This window comes from Lissotriton helveticus, chromosome 2_1, assembly GCF_964261635.1.
Source record: "Lissotriton helveticus chromosome 2_1, aLisHel1.1, whole genome shotgun sequence".
Classification (NCBI taxonomy): Eukaryota; Metazoa; Chordata; class Amphibia; order Caudata; family Salamandridae; genus Lissotriton; species Lissotriton helveticus.
In genome coordinates, this window is record NC_136059.1 from 933,179,333 (window position 1) to 933,203,513 (window position 24,181).

Here is a 24,181-nt window from a genome sequence, read left to right on the forward strand (position 1 = left end):
CGTCTCCTAATGCTCCCTCTACGATTTTGCCTAGTGCCCCCTCTATTTCCCCTGATACCTCTTCTGCTATCTCTGCCCCTGCCTTATCTCACCCCGTTTTTCCATCCGTTCTTCCTTCCGTTTCACCTTCCATTCGGCAGAAAATGGCCAGCACTGTTACTAACCTTCTTTTACCTCTTTTCGGGTCGCCTACTACGACCCCTAACATGGGAAGAAGACAGTTGCGAAGTCGACTGCCTGATTATCAAGAGAGAGATTCACTGAATAGTTTAGCACGGAAATGGGTCATGGACACTGTAAAATATGATGTACAGTCTGTCATGGAAGTCTTCCATCAATGGGAAGCAGCGACACAGAGATATGTTTTCGAACAGATGTGTGTTTTTCTTTGCGAGGATTTAGAAGACAATGATCTGGAATGCATCCCACAAGAGATGTGTCGTGTACGGTTTAAGTTCGGAGAGGGTATGATTGTAGGTCCAGATGTGGAGAAAGCAGTTGAAATGTTGTTATCATATCGGAGTAAGGGGAGCAGTTCTGGGTCACAATCTGAGCCTAGTACATCTAGTAGGAAAAAGGCGCGACAATACCCTATGAGAGAAGTTCCCCCACAATGGAGAGAGGGTGACACGACTGCTGTCCCACCTATTCTGCCACACTTTCAGCGTGTATGGGTACATGTCCCATGGAAGCGAGCTGAAGTTTTAGCACTTAAACAAACATTACCTGATCCGCGTAAAAATCCTGCAGGGTATTACAAAGAGTTGTCGCAAACTGCTGGGTCATGTATAATGAATTTAGCCGATATCGATATGCTATTTGGGAATGTTGTTCCACAGCCTTTATGGGGTAAAATTCGTCATATAGATCATGATCAGGAATTAGGTGACTCATGGGCTAATATTACTGCTGCAGATGCCCGACAAGTTGGTGGTGCCAAGCCTGAGCCTTTGATAGCAGAACTCCCTGGTAAAATAGTGGATTACATGAAAACGATAATGCCTGCAATACGTGTAAATTGGGATAAATTGTCTGCATGCAAACAGAAGAAAGAAGAAACAGTCTCAGATTTCTTCACCAGATTTGAAGAAACATTCGTTGACCACAGCGGTCAAGATATGACCACAGAAGGTGGTCAGAGATTGTTTGTCGATAAATTCGTGCACAATCTGCTTCCAGAATTGTGTAAAAAGTTAAAGGATTCAGAAAGTTCTTGGGCAGTCTCATCTTCAGCCCAGATATTGGCTACTGCACAATATTACGAAAATAGAGACAAGGATGAGAAAGATAGAGTAGAAAAGAAAACTAAAGAACTAAAAAGGAAGGTTTTGCTACAGCAAGCCTATCCGCCACGTGGTGGTGGTAATCAAAATAATAATGGTCAGAATCACTACCAAAATACTTTTCAGCAGCCTCAACAGTATCAGAGGAACTCGCAAAGAGTCGAGTATACTCAACCCCGTGTACCTGTAGGCCCCAACCAGTGTTCATATTGCAGACAAGAGGGTCATTTCAAGTATAATTGTCCTATTCTATTACAACGTGCAAATGGAGTTTCTGGTGTGAAAGGTCGTGGCAGTCAGCAAGCACCTAGAGGTAGAGGGCGTGGAACCGCCCCTCGGGAACGCACGTCCCCTTCCACCACAAAACTCTATGAACAGGTTTGATCAGCAAAATAACCTATCTGACAGGACAGCTCAATACTACGTTGATGATTACTATACAGAAGATGAGTATTTGGAGAATAATGATTGCTAGGACAGCCATAGACAAAGAGAGGGAGTTGTTTCAGTTCCAGTAGATCAGAGTGGACCTTACGTTGAGGTGATTACATCAGGTGTGTCAGAGCCTTTTCTGTTGGATACTGGTGCTACAAAGAGTTCTATTATGCACTCCAAACTCCCTGGCGCACCCTTGTCTGGCGAAATGAACGTTTCTGTAGGTTTTTCTGGCGCCCCAGTTAGGAATCCAATTTCTGACCCTTTGTCTCTTTCTGTTGGTCCTTGTGAATTCGAAGCACCCCTCATTCTGACAACAGGTTGTGGTGAAAACTTGCTAGGATTGGATTTGTTAAAGAGATTGTATGCAACTTTGTACTGTTCTCCGTCAGGAGTACAACTTACTTTAGGTAAGAAAGTAGTTTCTCCCATGTATTTGTCGAGAGATGCACTTCCAGCAGAATTGTCGTTTCTCCCAGATATTCTTTGGGCCACTGGTCCTAATGATGTAGGTCTTTTAGAAATTCCACCATATGTTGTAATATTGAAAGCCAACGTTAAAATGCCACGAATTCCCCAATACAAAATCTCGAGTGAAGGTGAAAAAGCTTTACTAGTTATCGTTTACGAATTGATTAAAAAGGATGTGATTGAAGAAACACGAGGAAATGTTTGCAATAGTCCTGTTCTGCCTGTTTTAAAATGGACTGACCCTTCTAAGCCACCTGTGTACAGATTCGTGATTGACCTTAGAGAGGTGAATAAAATAGTTGTGCCACAATTTCCAGTTGTCCCCGACATTACCACATTATTAACTATGATTCCAACCTCTGCCTCTTGGTTTTCGGTGATTGACCTGAAGAATGCTTTCTTCAGTATCCCGATTGCTGAGGAAAGCAGGGATATTTTTTCCTTCAGTTTAGGAGGTCGCAGTTTCCGCTTTAAACGCGCTCCTCAGGGCTACTGTGAAAGTCCATCAATATACAGTCAAGCTCTGAAAACACAGCTTGACACGATTGTTTTACCTAAAGGTGCTACTCTTGTACAATATGTGGACGATTTGCTCATTGCTGCAGACACTCAGAAAATTTGTAAACAAGCAACGCTGTCATTGTTGCGTCATCTGTGTGATCTGCATCACAAGGTGTCACTTTCCAAACTGCAATATTGCCGACAAGAAGTGACCTACTTAGGTCACCTCTTATCGAAGGAGGGAAGGAAACTGACCCCAGAAAGAATTCAGGCAATAGCGAAATTGAATGTGCCAAGAACACAGAGAGAAGTGCGTGCTTTCTTGGGCATTACATCGTACTGTAGACAGTGGATTCCTAATTTTTCGTTATTGGCCAAACCCTTGGTGGCACTAACGTGTAAAAATACACCGAATCCCATTCCTTGGTCTGAAGAGTGTCAGAAAAGTTTTCTTGAATTACGCACAGCACTATGTTCGGCTCCTGTGTTAGGTACCCCCAACTACAGTAAGCCTTTCACATTGTATGTCCACGAGAAGGAGGGCTGTGCATTGTCTGTGTTGACTCATTTATTTGGAGGTAGGCAGCGCCCATGCGCCTATTTTTCGTCAACTTTGGATCTGGTAGCAAAAGCATTGCCAAGTTGTTTAAGAGCCACAGCAGCAGCAGCTGTTTCTATTCGACAGTCTGCTGGTCTAGTAATGAATAATACACTAATCGTGATGGTCCCGCATGCAGTAGACACATTGTTAAATAGGACCAAGACACAGCACTTAACTAGTGCTCAACTGTCCAGTTACGAATTGACACTGCAAGCGAGCCATGTGCACATAAAAAGGTGCAGTACCTTAAATCTAGCCACGTTGTTACCAATTGCAGAGGAATCAGATGCTTTAGAACAGCAAGATTGTTTTCTCACAACAGAGGAAGAGACAAAAGGGAGAGTAGATTTATCTGACACTCCTCTTGCTGAATGTGATGGTACATTATGGGTGGATGGTTCATGCTTCAAGCACCCAAATGGTAACGTGACTGCAGCATATGCTGTCACGACTTTGCACACAGTTGTTGAAACTGCACGAGTACCACATGGTTCAGCTCAAGCTGCAGAATTAGTTGCACTCACGAGAGCATGTGTATTGTCTAAAGGAATGAGAGTGACTGTCTACACTGATGGTCAGTATGCGTTTGGAGTGGCTCACAGTTTTGGACGATTGTGGAGAGAACGTGGGTTCCTGACTTCGCATGGAGCTAAGATTCAGCATGGTCAGTTGGTGAATGAGCTTCTTGAATCACTGACCTTGCCTCTGCAAATGGCGATTGTGAAATGTAGTGCTCACAAGAAGGTGACTGATGATGTAGGTCGTGGAAATGCATTTGCTGATGAGATCGCAAAAGAAACTGCAAAGAATGTAATGAGCCGAATGTATGTTGCAGGCCCTGCAAGATGGACTGGTGATGTTGGAAGATGTGAAGACACAATAGAGAGTGTGAAGTCCATCCAAGCTGAGGCCACAGAGAAAGAGTTGAGCACGTGGAGAGAAAGTACGGGAAGAATGGATGCAAATGGTTGCTGGATTGAATTATCAGAGCATCAGAGATGGTTGTTACCCGATGCATATGTGCTTGCAGTGGTTACAATGGCTCATGGAATGGCCCATATCAGCGTGAAAGGGATTTGTGAGTTGTTGGCCCCAGTGTGGAAGAATTCAGGTATTCCCAAGTGTGCAGAGAATGTTGTCAAGAATTGCATGGTATGTCTGAAGCACAATCCTGGTAGGGGAACCCTAACTCCAGCTGGTTATTTTGCACCTCCTACGTATCCGTTCGAGGTTTTGCAGCTAGATTTCATACACATGGAGAGGTGCAACAACTTAAAATACGTGCTCGTTGTTGTTTGTGCTTTCTCAAGATGGGTAGAAGCATATCCCCTGAAAGACAATACTGCCTTGTCCACAGCAAAAGCCCTTGTGAAAGAGTACTTCCCCAGGTTTGGAATGCCTAGAATGGTCTGGTCTGATAATGGAAGTAAATTTGTGGGTCGTGTGATGAAAAGAGTGTGTGGGCTAGGCATTAGGCAGAAGTTCCACGCTGCAAATCACCCCCAATCAGCTAGATTAGTAGAATGTTACAATGGCACGCTTAAACTTAAATTGGCCAAGATCCAAGCAAGCACAGGTCTTAAATGGCCCGATGCTCTACCCTTAGCACTCCTATCCACCAGAATGACTGTGCATTTGCGAGTGAAACTCAGCCCTTATGAAATTGTCTTTGGCCGGCCAGCCAACATATGGGGAGTGCCTAGGCCCACGAAGTTCAGCGAGCTAGAACACCCTATTTTGCTTGATTACCTGTATGAATTGACGGCTAAATTGCGTGTTTTGCATCAACAGGTACATGACTCCCTGCCTCAGGCCTCTGATACTCCAGGACACCCCATAAACCCTGGATCCTGGGTGTTGATAAAGAATTTCCAAAGGACTAAAAACGACCAGCCCAGGTGGACGGGACCATACCTCGTCCTTCTCTCTACCAGATCGGCAGTTCGAGTGGAAGGGAAGAAGGCCTGGATCCATGGGGTCCACTGTAAAAGGGTACCCTTACCTCTGCCCTATGACCAGTGGGTTCAGGAGGGTGTCGCTGACCCAGAACCTGATGCCGTGCCAAATACCGTCCCTTTTAATGATTCACATGTAAAACGAACTGACTCTGAACAAGAAAACGAAAACATTTTGCACAAGGCTGTGCCACCATCCAAGCGAGTGAACATTACAGAGCCTGACCTTTTGTTCCCAGATCAGACAATACCTGGGAAGCGACGGTATAATTTGAGACCGAGAAAAAAGAACTAATAAAATAATTTCTTTTACAATTTGAGACAAAGATCCATGGACAAATAAAAAGATATTTTCTTTTTCCCCAAGTACTATTTTTGAAAGTGCAGCTCTCTAAGAAACTTGCTCATTTTTGTTTTTCGAACCGCCATCCGGGTTCCGCTGCTAGGGCCGCGGTTGATTAAAGTCTTTGGGGTGCAGCTGACAACGTTAGGTCGGTAGTTCTGGTTGGTCCAAGGGAGTTGCCCTAGACTGACGGAAGCATCCCTTAGCAGAGGCAACCTCCCACCGCGGGCAGCACTTTAGAGAGGATGGAGTTTCCCGATGTGGAGAGACCTGCCAAACAAATGAACTTTAAGCAGAGACTGTGTAACACAATGACAAAGAAAAGTTTTATAATATTGTGTATTTTTATGCTATTCAGCGTAATGATCTTTTTGATAAGTTATGTTTTATTCTCTTTCCATGTAACATTTGCGCCCACTGCATCACCCATACCTCCTCCTACTGTTTCCGCTCATTCTTTCCACCCTCTGCCTGACCACGAATCAAATAGGAGATTGGAGTTCGTTAATAACTCCTTTGTTCAGTTGTTACACCAACACCAACTTGTAATGAACACAAGTAACTGTTGGGTGTGCGGTCTTATGCCTCACACAACGGTATCCCCTATTTAGTCCTGCCATTTAGTCACAATAGTTCTGTATGGGCATGTAGGACCATGTTCATATATGCACACGAAATCTACCCCCTACGTTCTGTAACAGACAATCCTAGAAAAAGTGCTCTAGTCAAAGGTATAGTTGACATGATTAAGGAAGGTATTTCTTATGAGACTATCCCTAGAGATGAGACACTATTATACATAGGATGGAACATGACTGGATATGGAGCTACCTTAAGTGAGAAACAGCAAGCTAAGAGGTCGTCCCCGATTTGGATTGTACCCCATCAGGGTCATCTATGTCTGCAAGGTAATGGCACGAATCCCAGGGCTCAGTTAGGGAAGAGTGTCTGTACTGAAACGTATATGTTTGGATCTCAGACTTCCCCTGCGTTTTTAGCAGCTAAGGGTACTTATTTCATCTGCCACGATAGAGCCTATACATGGTTGCCCCCTGACTTTTCGGGCTCATGTTTTGTTTCCTTCCTGTTGCCTCCCACCTACACAGCAGCGGCAGACTACCACCGGACAAGGATAGTTAGAGGTGTTTTGAGTGAAGAAGACACTGCAGGCCAAGAATTTGGGGACTTTGCAAAGGGTTTTCTGCCGTTCAGGGGATCCATGGCTAACAGCAGAAACATAAGGCAATTGACAAGGGTAGTTGAGTCCACCGCGATAGAAACTACTGGTGCCCTTAGTAACCTGACTGCTGAGCTCCAGTCGGATCGGCTTATGACCCTTCAGAACAGGGTCGCTTTAGATGTCATCCTTGCAGACCGAGGTGGAGTATGCAGATTGATCCAATCTAGTTGCTGTATCTTCATCCCTGATAACGCTCCAACAGTGTACCAGGCCATCTCCAAACTACATAAGATTTCCGAATCTATTCATGTGGATAAAGGAGATTTTTCATTGATGGGATGGGTCTGGGAACTAATATCCGCCTGGGGATGGAAAATTCCAATGATCATTGGGATGGTCTTAGCCATTCTTTTCCTGTTCTGTCTATGCATACAGTGTGCTCCTGCAATATGTGGCCTCTGTGTTACATCATGTGTAAGGAAACCTGTGTCAAGAGATGAACTAAGTACTAGAATGATGTTACAGCAACATCTCAATGACTTTAGGAATATAGATCTGGACTCAGACTAACATAAGGATAGATTAATTGCCTATGTAAGGGCAAAAGGAGGGATTGTGGTTCTGAAAATCTGGATTCGTGTAATCGTTCTGGACTCGAGAATTAAAACTTCGTCGAAATATAACGAATTTGGTATCGAAAGACCGAGAATGACGAGTACATCATGTACATATATTTTCAGCATATTCGAGTGACGATTTCACCTCGAAATCGTCATTTGCGTTCTGAACCCTTGGCTTCCATTTATGTGTTGCCCTTTACATAGGCCTTAATCCAGTTGAATTCAATTCCACAAGGACACATACTCCTTAATCGACTTTTCCATGAGCTGTGCAAGTTGGAACCATTGCCCCAGGCCGAACTCGTTAGGTCAGTTCCCCTCCCAGTGGCCGAGCAAGATAGCATCAAGGCTCAACAAGCCATAAAACCATTTCAGCGCGCACACCTGCCGTATCTTGCGCACATCTGTCTCTACTCTTTTGCTTCACTTACTTTATGATGGGGAGGTGCCTGTTTTATTGGGGGTCCACCGATATCTGATGAAATGTTGGGCCTTGCCAGGTGATTTGTTGTAGGCAGCACAAAGTGAAATATGGACATGTCATCATGACTCTGCTTTTTCTTTGTATTGGAGATATGTTAACTATTTACTTTACAACCAAGAATGTTTTGCCTGAAGCTTAAAATTGTGTATAAGAAGAGAAGCCTGACTTTGTAAAGGCGAGCAGTCTCCTGAGAATATACTTCCCCGTGTTGTACTTCTAGGACACTTGTACCTTGGTTGCAGCCAATAAACTAATCTTTGACTTCACCTAGAAGACTCTGAGTTTCTGTGGTCTGGATCAGGAAGAACCCGAGGTCTCTGGGTGTACCCTCACACCGCTGGGTTACCGGTTCTGTGCCGGTTCTTAAAAACCCAGTACCTCACAGCCCAGGGGCCTCACCCTACACAGCATCTGGCCAGCACAACATCATCCGGCCTGTGATGCAGAGAGGTGCCACCCACCATTGGTAATCCCCTCCATGCACCCCGGTGTAGTGGTGGATCGTAGTATGCAATGCAGACCTCCCTCCGTTGGTGCACAGGAGCGCCTCTACCATTCACAGCTCCAAGGGGCTCAAGGTGGTCTTCTCACACAGGTCACCAACGTGTCTCCATGCTACCTGCGAGACTTCACCACAAGGTACGGGCGATCGCCGCACCTCAATGTCTACTGCTGCAGCTCATTGACTCCACATCTCTTCCGCATCCCACTCCAGGCGTCCAGGCTCCAGACGCAGGTCCAGTGAGGCATCCAGGCTCCAGACGCAGGTCCAGCGAAGCATCCTGGATCCAGACGCAGGTCCAGCGAAGCATCCAGGCTCTCATCCTGGTCATCCTGGATGGTGGGTGGCTTAAGGGAATTGTTGATGTGTTCTGCACTTGGCCCTAGCTGCTCCATTCGGCATTTGCCTATTTTCTATTGGAGTTCGATTGATAGGCCATTGTTTCCAATAGAGGCAAAAAAACTCACGTTGGGCTGACTAACATGCTTTTTTTGCCGCTAATCGGGCTTTTGTTGTTTTTCGCCCGCTAACACCGGAATTCCTATCGCCATCACGCTAATGTTGGCGACAGTTTTCGCCACTGATCCCTGAATCTATCGCCATGTAGCGACGGCTTGTAAATATGTTGCTAACATGGTGATGGTTTTTGCGGTACAAGGCGGTAAGAAAAGTGCTGCTAACTTACATTAGCAATAGTTTTCGCCAGTCCTTGTACATATGGCCCTGAGTTTCTCTCAGCATTCATCGTCTGAATGAATCTGACAGGCATCTGTCAGCAACTCTGTGATGTATAGCTTCCTCATCATTAAATGGAACTTATAATGTTTGATGAGCGTATAGAGTCTCAACAAATTAGTTGATGGTTTTACCAAATGTTGTCGTTCTTGATCGAAAATGTACCTTTTGTAATGTACATTTGGAATTGTATTAAAATTGAGATTGAAGGTTTCTTTGATTTGTCAGTATGTAATTTCATCAGCTTGCGGAATTTTCTTTATGACTTCTTCTGCACCTTCACTAGCAAGATTCTTAAGGTTTCTGGTAATCTTCTTGATATTTGTTTCTTCTAGTGCATTAATGAAATCATCAAATGACTAGCCAAGCAGTCCATCTGCCGCTAATATTCTGTTTTTTGGCAGTATCGAATGGTGGTGAGGGTTTCAGGATGGCGATGGCAATATAACCATTTATAAGATATCATTGATTAATGATTATTTATTTAATTATAGTGGTGACATATTGGTTTTCGGAGCTACACAGAAGGAGCATGATAAAGCTCTTGTGCAAGTGTGTCGTTTATATGCAGATGCAGGTTTGACTTTGAATGCTGAAAAATGGGATTTTCGTAAGACAAAGCTAAAATTCTTTGGCCATATCTTTTCTGATTGGGATAAGACACCCGTCCTGCTAAAGTGCAAAAGTGTTGTCAACTGCCAGTCTCTCACAAGATGTGTCCATGTTCCGGTCATTGCTTGGCATGGCGCTCTAATGTTCTAAATACATACAAGAATTTGTTGCCATAAGTGCTCCATTGAAAGATATAATGTTTCATTTAATTGGTCACACGAAGGCGAGCAAAGTTTCAAGAGAATCAAACAAGCTATTGAGAATGCTACTGAAATGGCAATCTTTGATCCAAAGCTTCATGCAGATGTTGTTGTTGATACTAGCCTATTCGGGTTAGGTGTAATCCTTGCACAGCAGACACCGAAGTGCTTGGAGACATATTGTGGTGTATGCAAGTAGATGTTATTTTCAAACTGACCATGCTCATTCAGTACCTGAGAAAGAAAGTTTAGCAGTGGTGGGGGATGGTGAACATTTCCATGCATTCTTCTATGGAAAGCCTTTCATGCTTGAGACGGATCATCATGCTTTATTGACCATCTTTGGCAATCCAAAGGCCAAGATGCCTCCTTGCATTGAACATTGGGGTCTATGAATGCAAGAATACAACTACATAATCATGCACCATCCAGGGGAAGATCAAAACCCTGGTGACTATTTCTCACAATGCCTCTATAGTGTGCCATGGTACCCCTTCCAAGACGTCTGAAGCCTACATAAATTTCATTGTGAAATCAAGTGACCGTCCTGACTCGCTCAGAAGCGGTCGCTCCCCACGCTCCCTGGCTCTTGGTATCGTAGCGCTATTCCGCTCATTGTGCTCACTACTGCTAATAATTAATTTGCGCATCGCTCGCATTGCTGGCATTATTATTTGTGGTATTGTAGCGCTATATTGTTTTGCATTGCTCTCATTGCCTGCACTATCATTTGGAGCTGACTGGTATCGTAGAGCTACATTGTATTGCACTGCTCGCATTGCTTGATAAATCATTTGTGCCCGAGTGTGCCGGTGCCTCTGCCCATATCTTAGCGACATCACAGACTGTGCCCCAACCTCGCTCTGTTTCACTTTTTTTTCTGCTGCCATTTTGTTGTTGTTGTGCCTCATAGCCCGTCTCTCCACCCCGCTCCTGCATCCCAGCTGTTCCTCCCTCGCTCCGCCCCATCACTATCTACATATGTCAGAGCAACAGACGCGCAGCGCCCACGCGCAGCAGTCGCGCCCCATGCACGCCGAAGGTGCGGCAAAGGAAAGCCCGTCTACGCCCGTCCGCACCTGGACCGCGCCCAGCGCAAGACCCCCTGGTCCTCGCATTAACCACTCCACCCGCCTAACGTACGACGCCGCAACCTTCACTGCGCTCAACACCGGCCGCCTCCCCGACTGCCACCAAGCCACCCCTGGACGCACCCATGGTCCCTTCACCTGTCAATCCTGCAAGTTCTGCTGCATTAGGACCCACTCTACATCCACAAACACCAAACAGAGCTCAGACAGTAACCACCTGAAATGCATCCTACTCAACACTCGATCCGTCCACAGGCACTCCATCGAACTATGGAACCTGCTGGACAACACTACGCCGGATGTCGCCTTTCTCACAGAAACCTGGATGAACGCTTCATCAGCACCCGACATCGCAATAGCTATCCCGGACAGCTACAAGATCATCCGAAAGGACCGCATCAACCAGACAGGAGGAGGCATCGCCATCGTCCACAAGAACACCATCCGCATCACGACCAGCTCCGACGATACCCTCACAGCCGCCGAACACCTCCACTTCCAGATTCACACCGACCTCAAGACCACACTTAGAGGCACCCTCATCTACAGACCACCAGGACCCCGCGCACAATTCAGCGAAGATATCACTGACTTCATCAGCCCACACGCCCTTCCCTCCGAAGACTACATCCTACTAGGGGACCTCAACTTCCATCTGGAAAAGAACAACGACAGCAACACCACCACCCTTCTGGACAACCTCGCCAATCTCTGACTCAAACAACTAGTAAACACCCCCACCCACTACGCCAGACACACGCTCGACCCTATCTTCTCCTCCAGCAAGCACGTCTCCTTCAATCACGTCACAGGACTTCACTGGACGGACCACAGCTGCGTTCACTTCAGCTTCAGAAAGACCACAACCCACCACCACCCACAACAAGTCCCCCGCAGAAACTGGAACAAACTTACCACCGACCAACTCACCACTTCGCTAAGCCAAAACCTTCCCGCCAAATCATCGGACCCTAATCAAGCAGCCATCAATCTCACACAATGGATCACCTACTGCGCTGACGAATTAGCGCCCGTGAAAAAGCAACACAACAAGCCAGGTAGCCAAAAAAGCCTCCTGGTTCAACGACGACCTCAAGAACTCCAAAAAGAAATGCCACACCCTCGAGAAAGCCTGGCGAAAAAACCCAACCACAGACAACATGACCGCCCTCAAGGACGCCACCCGCAAACACCACCAGCTGATCCAATCCACCAAGAAAGCTGCATTCAAGGATCGACTCGACAACAACGCCCACAACAGCAAGGAACTCTTCAGCATAGTCAAAGAGCTTACCAATCCCAGCGCTGACACCAACGACATCACTCCCTCTCAAGACCTCTGCGACTCTCTAGCCTCGTTCTTCCACAGTAAAATCGCTGACATACATAACAGCTTCGGCAACCAGTCCACTCTCCTCACCACCGAACTGAAGCACCCCACCACCACCCTTTGCGCCTGGAACCCGATCAGCACCGAAGACACCATCCGCTTGATGAACTCCATTCACTCTGGATCCCCAACCGACCCATGCCCCCATCACATCTTCAACAAGGCCGACTCCATCATAGCACCCCGACCTCCGGGATATCATCAACTGCTCCCTCAACACCGCTACCTTCCCGGAAAGCTGGAAACATGCTGAACTCAGTGCCCTCCTGAAGAAACCTACAGCAGACCCCACTGAACTTAAGAACTACCGCCCCATCTCGCTCCTCCCTTTCCCTGCCAAAGTCATAGAGAAGGCCGTCAACAGTCATCTCGCCGCCTTCCTCGAGTCCAACGACTCCCTCGATCCCTCACAGTCCGGCTTCCGAGCCAAACACAGCACCGAGACCGCCCTCATCGCAGCCACAGACGACATCCGAACACTACTCGACAACGGGGAAACAGCTGCCCTTATCGTCCTGGACCTCTCCACAGCATTCGACACGGTCTGTCATAGCACCCTTGTTCAACGCCTCAGCAACATCGGGATACAAGGAAAAGCATTGGATTGGATCATATCATTCCTCGCCGGAAGAACCCAGAGAGTCCGCCTCCCCCCCTTCAGATCAGAGGCCACCGAAGTTATCTGCGGCGTACCACAAGGATCATCGCTCAGCCCCACCCTCTTCAACGTCTACATGAGTCCCCTTGCATCCATCGCACGCCAACACAACCTCAACATCAGCTCCTACGCTGATGACACACAGCTGATCCTCTCCCTCACCAAAGACCCAAACACCGCCAAAACCAACTTACATGAAGGGATGAAAGACGTAGCCGAATGGATGAAGAATAGTCGCTTAAAACTGAACTCAGACAAGACGGAAGTCCTCATCCTAGGATCATCCCCCTCTGCATGGGACGACTCATGGTGGCCACCAGCCCTAGGCAACGCGCCCAAACCAACGGACCATGCTCGCAACCTAGGATTCTTCCTAGACTCCTCCCTCTCGATGACCAGACAAGTCAACGCCATCTCATCATCATGCTTTAACATCTTGCGTATGCTCAAAAAGATCTTCCGATGGATCCCCACCAAAACAAGAAAGACGGTCACCCATGCACTTGTCACTAGCCGACTGGACTACGGAAACACCCTCTACGCCGGAACCACAGCCAAATTACAGAAAAAACTCCAATGCATTCAGAACACCTCAGCCAGACTCATCCTAGACTTACCCCGCCACAATCACATTTCCGGCCACCTAAAAGACCTTCATTGGCTCCCCGTCAACAAGAGAATAACGTTCCGTCTCCTCACCCATGCGCACAGAGCCCTCTACGACCTAGGACCCAAATTCCTCAACACGCGCCTAACCTTTTACACCCCCACCCGCCAACTACGATCATCCAATCAGGCCCTCGCCGCGATTCCACGCATCCGAAAAACCACCATGGGAGGAAGATCTTTCTCCTACTTAGCGGCCCAAACCTGGAACTCTCTCCCCACCCACCTCCGCCTTACACAGAACCACCTCTCCTTCAGAAAACAACTAAAAACCTGGCTATTTAATAAATAACGAACACCCCCCCCTCCTCAAGCGCCTTGAGACCCTCCGGGTGAGTAGTGCGCTATACAAATTCTTTACTTACTTACTTACTTACTTAAGCACAGCAGCTGCCATTACATTGGAATACTTTGTCTCTGCCACAAGTCAAGATATTGACTTGTTAAAGCTAAAACGCATTATTACACATCAGTTTTGGAACCAGCACAAATTGACTACTTACCAGTGACAATGAATACCAGAAGTTATAAAATGTGAAAGATAACAGTCTGTTACTCAAGAAGGCGTTATCCTGAGATGGTCGAGAATTATTATTTCAAAAAGTCTATGACAACAGATAATTGAAGTTGCCCATGAATGATATAATCATTGCCACAAAACAAGCTCTCTGAGACTGAGCCTGGTTTCCTAATTTTGATGAGAAAGTTGAAAGAGAATTGAAGGCCTGTCATCTATGCAAGTGTCTTTCATCGAAAACCTCTCAACACACCTTAAATATGTCCGAGTTCCCAAAGCATGAATGGGAAAGGATTGCCATTGACTTCTTCGGTTCCCCTTGACAATGGACATCACCTAATTGTGATTGTTGATGAATACTCACATATTCCATTCATATACAATCTCTCATCCATCATTCAAGAAGGAGCCATCGCGAGATTAGACAGCATCTTCGTGACATGGGGTATTGTATTGTATTGTATTGTAAGGGGCATTTATAAAGCGCGCTGACACCATGGGTTTCCTGGCGCTGGCAGACTACTGGGGGACTGGGAGGGTTTAGGCAGATTGAGGGAAGAGCCAAGTTTTTAGGGATTTACGGAAGAGAGTAAGGGAATTGGAAGTTTTGAGAGAGATGGGGAAGGAATTCCAAAGTTTGGGGGCCAGAAATGCAAATCTCCGGCCTCCGGATCTGCAGAGTTTGACAGGGGGAGTGAGTAAGAGGTGCAGGTGAGAGGATCTCAGGTTCCGAGAGGGGCTGTAAGTCCTGATGAGAGATTTCAAAAAGGCAGGACAGGAACCAGATAAGGATTTAAAGGTAAGGCAGCCGATCTTAAAGGCTGCCCTCGAGGCGACGGGGAGCCAGTGCAGTTTGGAAAGAAGGGGTTTGGCGGATTGCCATTTCGGACTCCCAAAGGCCAATCTCGCCGCTTGATTCTGAATGAATTGTAGTCTGCAGAGAGATGTTTTGGGCAGACCATGATAGATAGCATTCGAGAAATCTAAGCGGGAGAGGACGAGGGCCATGATTAATTGCAGGAGAGCTTCAGGGGTGAGGAGATAAGCCACCTTCCTTATCCTGCGCAGCTGGAACATGCAGGAGGAGACAACTGTCCCCACCTGAGGCCCGAGGGAGAGACCGGAGTCAATAGTAATCCCTAGACTTTTTACCGAGGCCACAGGGGTGGGGGGAAGGCCAAGTTCTGCCGGCCAAAAATGCGGACCCCAGTGGGTAGAGCTCTTACCAGGGAGGAGAAGCTCCGTCTTTCCGGGATTCAGCTTAAGCTGATTTTGGCTCATCCACGATAGGATGTGGGACATGACAGCCTGAAAGTTGGGGATAGCAGAAGGGGAATCAAGAGGGAAGATGAGTTGTAGGTCGTCCGCGTAATTGAAGACGGTGACGTCCCACTGCCTCAAGGAAAAAAGAAGGGGTCAAAGATAAAGATTGAAAAGTAGGGGGGACAGAGAGGAGCCCTGAGGGACCCCACAGGGCAGGGGCTCCCGAGGAGCTCTAAAAGTGCCCAGGCTAAGGGTCTGAGACCTCCCGGTCAGGAAGGATTTGACCCATGCCAACGCCAGGCCCTGGATGCCAGCTTGCTCGACACGGTGGAGAAGGATGTTGTGGTCCACCGTGTCGAAGGCAGCCGACAGATCTAATAAAACCAGGGCCTGGGAGGTACCCTTGTCAGCACCGTCTCTCAGGGCATCCAGCACGGCCAAGATGACAGTCTCCGTAGAGTGGCCGGGTCTGAAGCCGGCCTGGTTAGTCTCAAGAAAGGTGGAGTTCTCAATAAACTGTGAGAGGCAGGTGGTGACATGGGCTTCCAGAATTTTGGAGAAAAAAGGCAAGAGAGAGATGGGGCGGTAATTCGCCGGGATGGCGGGATCAGCCCCAGGCTTCTTCAGTAGAGGCACCAACACGGCCTCCTTGAAGGAGCGGGGTACCGTACCGGACGACAAAGAAGAATTCAGCAGGGGAAGGATACAATCAGGTAAAGAGTGGCAGATATTTCGTAATATGGTGGGGGGACAGCAGTCGTCTGGGGATCCAGATTTAACGCGAGTGGCCAGTGTGGCCAAAGCGGTAGGGTCTAAGGGCGGGAAAAGTGTGAGAGAAAAAGCATTATGGGGGGGAGAAGCAGAGCCAGCGCCAGGGGGGATAGTCGGAATGGTATCTTTGATCGAGGCAATTTTTGGGACAAAGAAAGTGCTCAGCGCGTTACATGATTCTTGTGTGGAGGCCTGAGTCGGAAGTGTCCTAGGATCAGAGGTAAATTCATTGAGGATTTTAAAAATCTCCTTAGACTTGCAGGGGGCAGATAAAATTTTGTCTGAGGCATAAGCTTTTTTGGCGGCGGAAATAGCAGTTTTGTACTCGTTCCGCACAGCCACATATGCACTTCTGCTAGATAAGCAGTAGTCTCTCCTCCACCTGCGCTCGAGTCGGCGGAGTTCTAACTGCAAAGTCTTAAGGTGAGGGGTAAACCATTTATGGGAATGATAGTGTCGGGATCGGGGAAACTTGGTTAAAGGTGCGAAAGTATCACTGGCTATAGTGAGCCAGTCAGAAACTTGTCCCTGAAGCTCGTCAGTACTTGAGTCAGTGGGGAACAGAGGACGGGTAAGAGAGAGATGAGATAAGAGTTTGGAGGAGTCGGCGACTCTCCACTTGCGTGCGGTGCCGCCCTCCTGCAGTGGGGTCCTGATCTGGCCGACGGCCGAAAAGGTGATGTCAATTAGGAAATGATCGGACCACACACAAGGTGTTATGAGTGGGCAGGAGGACTTGACCCCGTGAACCCAAATGTGGTCAAGGATATGGCCACCGCTATGAGTGGCAGACCTGACTAGTTGTGTAAAATCCAAGCTCGAAAGGGCCTCGAACAGTTCGGTGGCGTGGGGGCCGGCATCCTCATTCTGGAACCAGTAATTGAAATCCCCGATAATGATAGTACGGGGGGAAGAGGTGGCAAGGTTGGTTAACTATTCAGTAAAGGAGGAAGGGAAGGAAGGCATGGGGAAGGGGGGACGGTAAAGTACCATAAGGGTAACTGCGCCTACCTCGGTCCCAAGACGGAGGACCAGGTTATCCACATCGGGGAGGGTCATATTGGCAGAGGCAATGATCTTGAGATTCTTCCGTATTACCGCTGCCACCCCTCCACCGGAGCGGCCTCCAGGGCGGTTGGTATTCAGCAGAAAGTAGTCAGGAGGTAGTGCGGCAAGGATGTCGGGGAGGGAGTCGTCAGTGAGCCAGGTCTCAGATAGTAAAAGGACATCTGGCTTCTCTGTCATAAGAAGGTGGAAAATATCGGCTTGATGCCTGACCATGGAGCGAGTGTTGAGGTATAATACCCGGAGCTGCGACTCGGCAGGGACCGGAAGGGTGGGAAATGACGGCGGCCCCAGTGGAGGGGAAAAGTGACCTGGAATCCCCAGTGAGGAGATCCTGGTCCAGGTCTCGGGAGGTAAAGGGCAGGCAAAGGTTTGTAGACTCATTAGAGTGGAGCGGGAATAAGAGATGGCAGGGGCAGCGTCCCTGGCCCCTGGGCCCGTCCAGCCGCGGACGGGCGCAGACGGGCTTAACTCTGGCGCAACTCCGGCGCGTCTACGGCGCGCCCGCTGCGCTCGTCCGCTGCGCTGACGCATGAGGGACGTTTAAATAAGCTGGTGACGAGGGAGGTGGGAGGAGTCAGCAGGGTGGGATGGGAGGGGTTAAAAATTGAGTAAATGGCGTCCAGCGCTAGTAGTCAGCTGGGACAAGGAAGCTGCTCTCAATCAGCAGAGAAGAAGGTATTAAAAACGAGGTCACAGCGCCCAGCGCGCGCAAGCCCTCTGCCACAGGGCTGCTCGACTGCACAGGAATGAAAAGGGGCGGAGCCTAAATAGGCTGGTGACGAGGGAGGTGGAAGGAGTCAGCAGGGTGGGATGGGAGGGGTTAAAAATTGAGTAAATGGCGTCCAGCGCTAGTAGTCAGCTGGGACAAGGAAGCTGCTCTCAATCAGCAGAGAAGAAGGTATTAAAAACGAGGTCACAGCGCCCAGCGCACGCAAGCCCTCTGCCACAGGGCTGCTCGACTGCACAGGAATGAAAAGGGGCGGAGCCTAAATAGGCTGGTGACGAGGGAGGTGGGAGGAGTCAGCAGGGTGGGATGGGAGGGGTTAAAAATTGAGTAAATGGCGTCCAGCGCTAGTAGTCAGCTGGGACAAGGAAGCTGCTCTCAATCAGCAGAGAAGAAGGTATTAAAAACGAGGTCACAGCGCCCAGCGCGCGCAAGCCCTCTGCCACAGGGCTGCTCGACTGGTACTGGTACTCTGATCTCAAAATCTGGCAACAGCCCACCTTCGAGAATTCAGAGACTTTCTCAGTCATGTGAAGCATCACAAGAGCACACCTCTTTGGCCACAGGCCAATGGCCTGTTGAACATTTCAGGAGTACTCTCAAGAAAGCTATTCAGCATGACATATTGGAAAAGCTCAACCTTAAAACTGTTGAATTCCACTCTTTGAGCATACTGTTTGACCCCTCACTCGACCTCAGGTGAAAGCCCTGCAACCTTGATGTTCAGGAGAGCGTTGAAAACCAAGTTACCTCAATGGACCAACAGATGATCAAGTACTAAGGAAGAAACCTGTATTAGAGAATTGGATCATAAAAGGAAAATGAAGGCCCATGCAGACAAGTGCAAACATGCAAAAGATGTTACTTTTACTATGGGAGTTGGAGTGCTTGTTCATCAGTCTAGAAAATGAAAATGTTATGCTTCCTTTGATGCTGAGCCATTTCATGTTGTGACCAGTGATGCATCGTGAAGCTTACCAAATTGATGTTCACCCTACTAACAATTGTATCTTACTAGGCCCATTTCATTATCAACCCTCAGTCTCACAATGATCTCAATAATTTCCTTTATTTCTAAAACCATCGCCGTCCGATGGATCTTTTGGGTGAGCTGACAGGGACCGGAATACTAGGAAACATGAACAATTATTCTATGAGGACGTGGAATTAAATCATTGTTACTTCAAACTTAACTCAAAACCTTTCTCGGCCAGAAATACAAATGAAACAAGATATATGACCAAAAGAAAGAAACAAAATTGATAAAGATAATTCAAGGAAAACATTTATCTAATGACTATATTGTATAGACAAGTAAAAAAAATACATTTCAAATCAGATTTAATGACAAAATATTATTACAAGTAGCCTCACAACACGAAACAGACCATTATTAGACAGCTGAAAAATCTTCTGTGGAGAGAAACAGGATACATTTAAGCTTCAGTTATTAATCATACAAACCAAAGTAAAACTGATCACTTCAAGTTCGTCCTCAGTTAGATCTGTTCAAGTCTGATCTGCAGCACTGTGTGCAACAGTCAGAGTCAGATAACCTCTCAGCCAAAGGTTATTTTGCTGCATCCTTTACCAGCCGGCAAAGTACAGGATTCGAGGTTGCAGTTAGATATAGTTCAGTTCATTAAAGTCTATTCCACCCAGTGTGGATGGAACGGGGCATAGAAAAGACAATAGGGATCAAAGATCTGTCCGACAGCATGTCAGGCACGAAAGGAAAATGATAGCCAGCCCCACTCTTCCTCCAATGGGGCAATTATACCTCCAAATGTTCCAGGTTTACACCTCTTAATGTATCAATTACAACAGTCCATGGGGCTCTCTTTGGTCACTCATAGTGAGCTGTTGTGGGTTTATCAGTGAATCGCATAAATCAGAAAGAATTAAAAAATCCTTTTTGCAAATTTCATTAAAATTCATTAAGTTCAAATGTGATCCCATTTCGTCATTTCCACATAAGTAGGTGGAACTTTACTTTATTTACAGTCCGTCCATTCCCAGGCACTTTTCCCCTGGGTTTGCAACAATATTGTTACATTTCTATCGAGTATGCTTACTAGCGAGAAGTGAGTCCTTTGTTAGCAAATACAGAAATGAAACTCTATGGAAAATTCTCATAGGGCTTAGGTGACTGTCTAACATGGTTTTACATTAACGCAAAGCAAGAGAAGCATTTGAGGCCTACATGGAAATTAGCTGAATCACTACCGTCTAATTTCATTATAAATCACAAATTTCATAACTGCATTTCGATTCACTCCATTATAGCAGTTATAGTTTTCTTTGAGGTACTAAATCTCAATATTAGGTACTACTAAAAACAATTCTTAAGCGTTATTTGTACGTTATCTTTTCAAAACAAATTATCATCGTGTCACTCTCAATACATGTGTTATTAGAAAAATATTACAGAAGCTCAGATTTGCACTACGTTCAAACTCTCTAAATTAAACAATTTTGCATTTCAAGAACTTCATTATGCGTGTATATGTTTCAGGTACGGTGCCCATTTGAATGTTATTATTACACTACTCTCTATGTTAACAATATTTAATTTTCTTACAACACATACATTCGTTCATGTGTAGTTCTCATTGTATCGCTTTATTTTTGTTTACATTTTTTGAATCATCAATGTAGAACCCTCTGCATGCTTTTATGATGCAGCATGTATTTTCACGTTTTTTCAACTTAGCAGGTTAACATGTGTTCATCAAGACATGTTTGGCATAATGATCTTTCACAGCTCAGAATTGATAAAGGTAGACATCAGATAATATCTATGCTCCATTACCAGCAAAAGACCCTTGGTGAATGCCCAATATCCTGGGTAGTCCGTGAAGTGAGATTTCTCGCATTTCCGACATGTGGCTCATCACTTGTCAAGCACTGATGTCAGTGGAGAGACTGGGTCTGACAGGACAATTGAAGACCCTTTGGCTGTTGTTGTTCCTACATAGCCAATGCAGATCATGAACACTTTGATTATCACTTCCCAGTTTCCAAAGACATGGTCAGGACGCATGATCAGAGTGTCATGAAGACGGATCGAAGAGCTATGATTGTATATATATTTGTTAAAATATTTATTTTTTATTTATTAGAGCAGGAGATGTAATATCATGTGAGTTAGGAATGACAGAACCGTTTTGGCTCTTGATGGACTGTTACGTAAGTGTTAGAGTGGAGTGAAATGAAAACAGGTTTAGAATGTTGAGTTCACGGTCACATGCAGATGAATTAAGACATTTTATGCTAAGCTCCGTGTGTGGCATAGTCATTAGTGGGCAGCCAGGCTGGGGAGGACACTACACTACCTTCCTTGTCATTAACACCTAAATTTAAGGTAAAAATGCTCAGTCATGTCCGATAGCGGCAATATGCTCAGGGCATAGTTGTAGCAAGCTTCTACCACCACTTTACCAAATGTACATGGCCCCAAAGTGACAGATGCAGTACACTCCATTTTTCAAAGTACCATTAGTTCAAACATTGGCAGGACCATAGACTGAAGAGATGGACGGACCCATATACCTAATTACTTAATATGGATGGATTGCAAACTGAATGGGAGATTTAAGAGCAAAGTTGCTTGTTAGAAATGGGGTAGCATGGTGCAGAGCGGGTGGGCCAAACTCCAGAGGACATGTGTAAAGCATCCACGCAGTATACACAGGCGACACACAAGGTACACTCCAAAAAGAGACGCGACACAAGGTTGTGTACGAATAACGTTTGTATTGTGTCAAACATACAATAGTAATCACAGTAGTCTCTATACTGCGCCAACTGGCGCAAAGGCAATATTTACAAGGGGATTATATACATGGCAGGGTCAATCGAGCCGCTGCCAGAACCATTGAGAGGTACACAGAATACAGGTAAGTCCATCAGCCTCAACCCTGCAATAAAAACATCATGGCATCACAGTATACAATAGTACAGGGGTATAAAGGCTTCGTCCCATTAGCATTAGGAGTAGGACACATCGGCATCAGACCTGAAATGAATGAAACCCAGTTTGCAGGTTCCTATGCATAAAAGCGGAAGCGTGAGGTATAAACATCACTCAACCCTGTAGGCAATAGGAAAGAACCATTATCATGAAGAAGGAAACAGGGTAGGCATGAGCAGGCGAGAATTGGACATCTGCACACTGCAATAGGCATAAAAGCATTATCCTCAAACATGAACCTGTGGGCAGAAACATTAGGCAGAAACATCTGCAGTAGGCCTAAGTGCCATTAGATTACTCATACACATAAAGGCAGCTTTAGGCATAACCATGGCGCATCATAACATGAAAACATTACTAGCATGAAGGCATTTCGTTAGTGCGAAACCATGGGACCTACACTGGAGGTATGACTGCAAGGCATGAAGGTACATCCCGCGTCATCACAGCGGGGAAAACATGGTAGCACTTACACATCATATCCTGACTTTGGGCATAGACATAACTTTGAGCGTAACCTTAGGCATGAAAGCACCTTAGGCCCGAAACCATCAGTGTAGGTAGTAGAGTGTGCCAGTTTGTGGACAGCACCTGAGCCTGAGTGCAATATCTCAACCCTAACTTACATTATACGTACCCTAATCTGAACGGGCCTACAATAGGGTAGGCCTCCTCTGCGGGGTGAGTGCACGATATATAACCCATGTGGGGCCTAGGTAACCATCAGCAAGCACCAGCATGTATACATTGGGCACACTCCTTGCAGGATGGGGCATAAACCTTAAGTAACATTAGGCATAAACCTGGGCACTAGGGTACAAGCGTGAGTAACACCAGTTCAGGTCACGGTAGAGTCCCCTCTCCCGGGGCTCTCAGGTTCAGTAATGCCCAATCTGTTGCAATAATGGAGGTGGACCCAAGTTACGGACCCAGTGAGAGCCCCTCTTCCTCTGGGACTCTCCAATCAAAAATTGGGGGCCCACAAAGTACTGGCCAGTTGGGGTCCCCACCTGGGACCCGAGGCTAGAAGAAAAATGCCTCATGTTGCAGTGACCCGCAACTGCGGAGTCGCTGTGTAGCCCCCGGGGCACTGTGCCCCTGTCCATGGTGGGGCCCCACGGGGGCTTCAATAATTAATGCGGCACGTTGCAGCTGCCCACTGCCAGTCAGGGCAGCTGAAAGAAAAAGGGTTAGCACCCCCTCGAGGGCTGGGGCCACTGGGGGAAGGCACCGACCCTGTGCCTCGACCAACCCCCCTAGGCCCGACCCGCAGCCCCACTCGCCGGGAATCCTATGGGCTCCGTTCATGCTGGGCTGGTGCTGCGGTGCTCTCCTCTCTCCCACGGAGCCCCGCCGGCATCAGCGCTGCTTCCTCTTGCCTTCTCCCCTTAGGACTTCTCCCGGATGGACTACGCCCGGTCTCCGTAATAGCTGGAGGGCTCACTCCCCACATGGAGCCCTGCAGGCATCGCGCAGCTCTCTCCTGCGGCTTCAGGTAGCTGCCACTACACCCACGGGGCTCTCCTCTCCTTTTGAGAGCCCCGCCAACACCAGCACTCCTCCTGTCTTCACCCGGGCCCCCTCCTGGAACCCAGGGCTTCAGTGGGCCTCTTCCTGCTTCGACCCCTGCAGGTTGGGACTTCCTTGTGGCGTTCCAGCCAGTGCCAATCCCAGCGCGGTTCCCCTGACGTCACGGGGGAGCCCGCGCAGGACTCCTGGGCTGCTGCGGTGATCTTCATCAGCTTTGCAGTGCGGGGTAGGCTCCCGCCTTCAGACGCCAACCACTGCGGGGTAGGCACCAGCCTTCAGTGCACACGCGGGGTAGGCACCCACTTAGTCTTAAAGCGGCAGTTCTCCTTGGGGCGGCTCAGCCGCGGCGGTGACTTTGAGGCAACCCTGAAGTGCAGGGTGGGCTCCTGCTGGATTTTTACGTAGAACACGCAGTGGTGGCAATAAAGCGGGGTGGGCACCCGCTGTAGGTTAAAATCGGCAGTATGCGGCCATCATGCGGGGTAGGCTCTTGCGATATTTTTTAATACACATTGCTCCCAGGCAGCACAGCGCTACAGTACAGTCCAAGTCCCCCACACAATAACGAAGTGCCCACGATCTTCACCTCCTCCTGGGTACTGTCACTG

General features: G+C 47.3%; 1 protein-coding gene across 1 annotated transcript in view; it reads right to left on the minus strand.

Annotated features, from left to right (window-relative positions):
• The window catches only part of LRRC2 (leucine rich repeat containing 2), an 878,803-nt gene that overhangs the window by 262,458 nt on the left and 592,164 nt on the right, over window positions 1-24,181 (minus strand). The gene's annotated exons all lie outside the window — the stretch shown is intronic.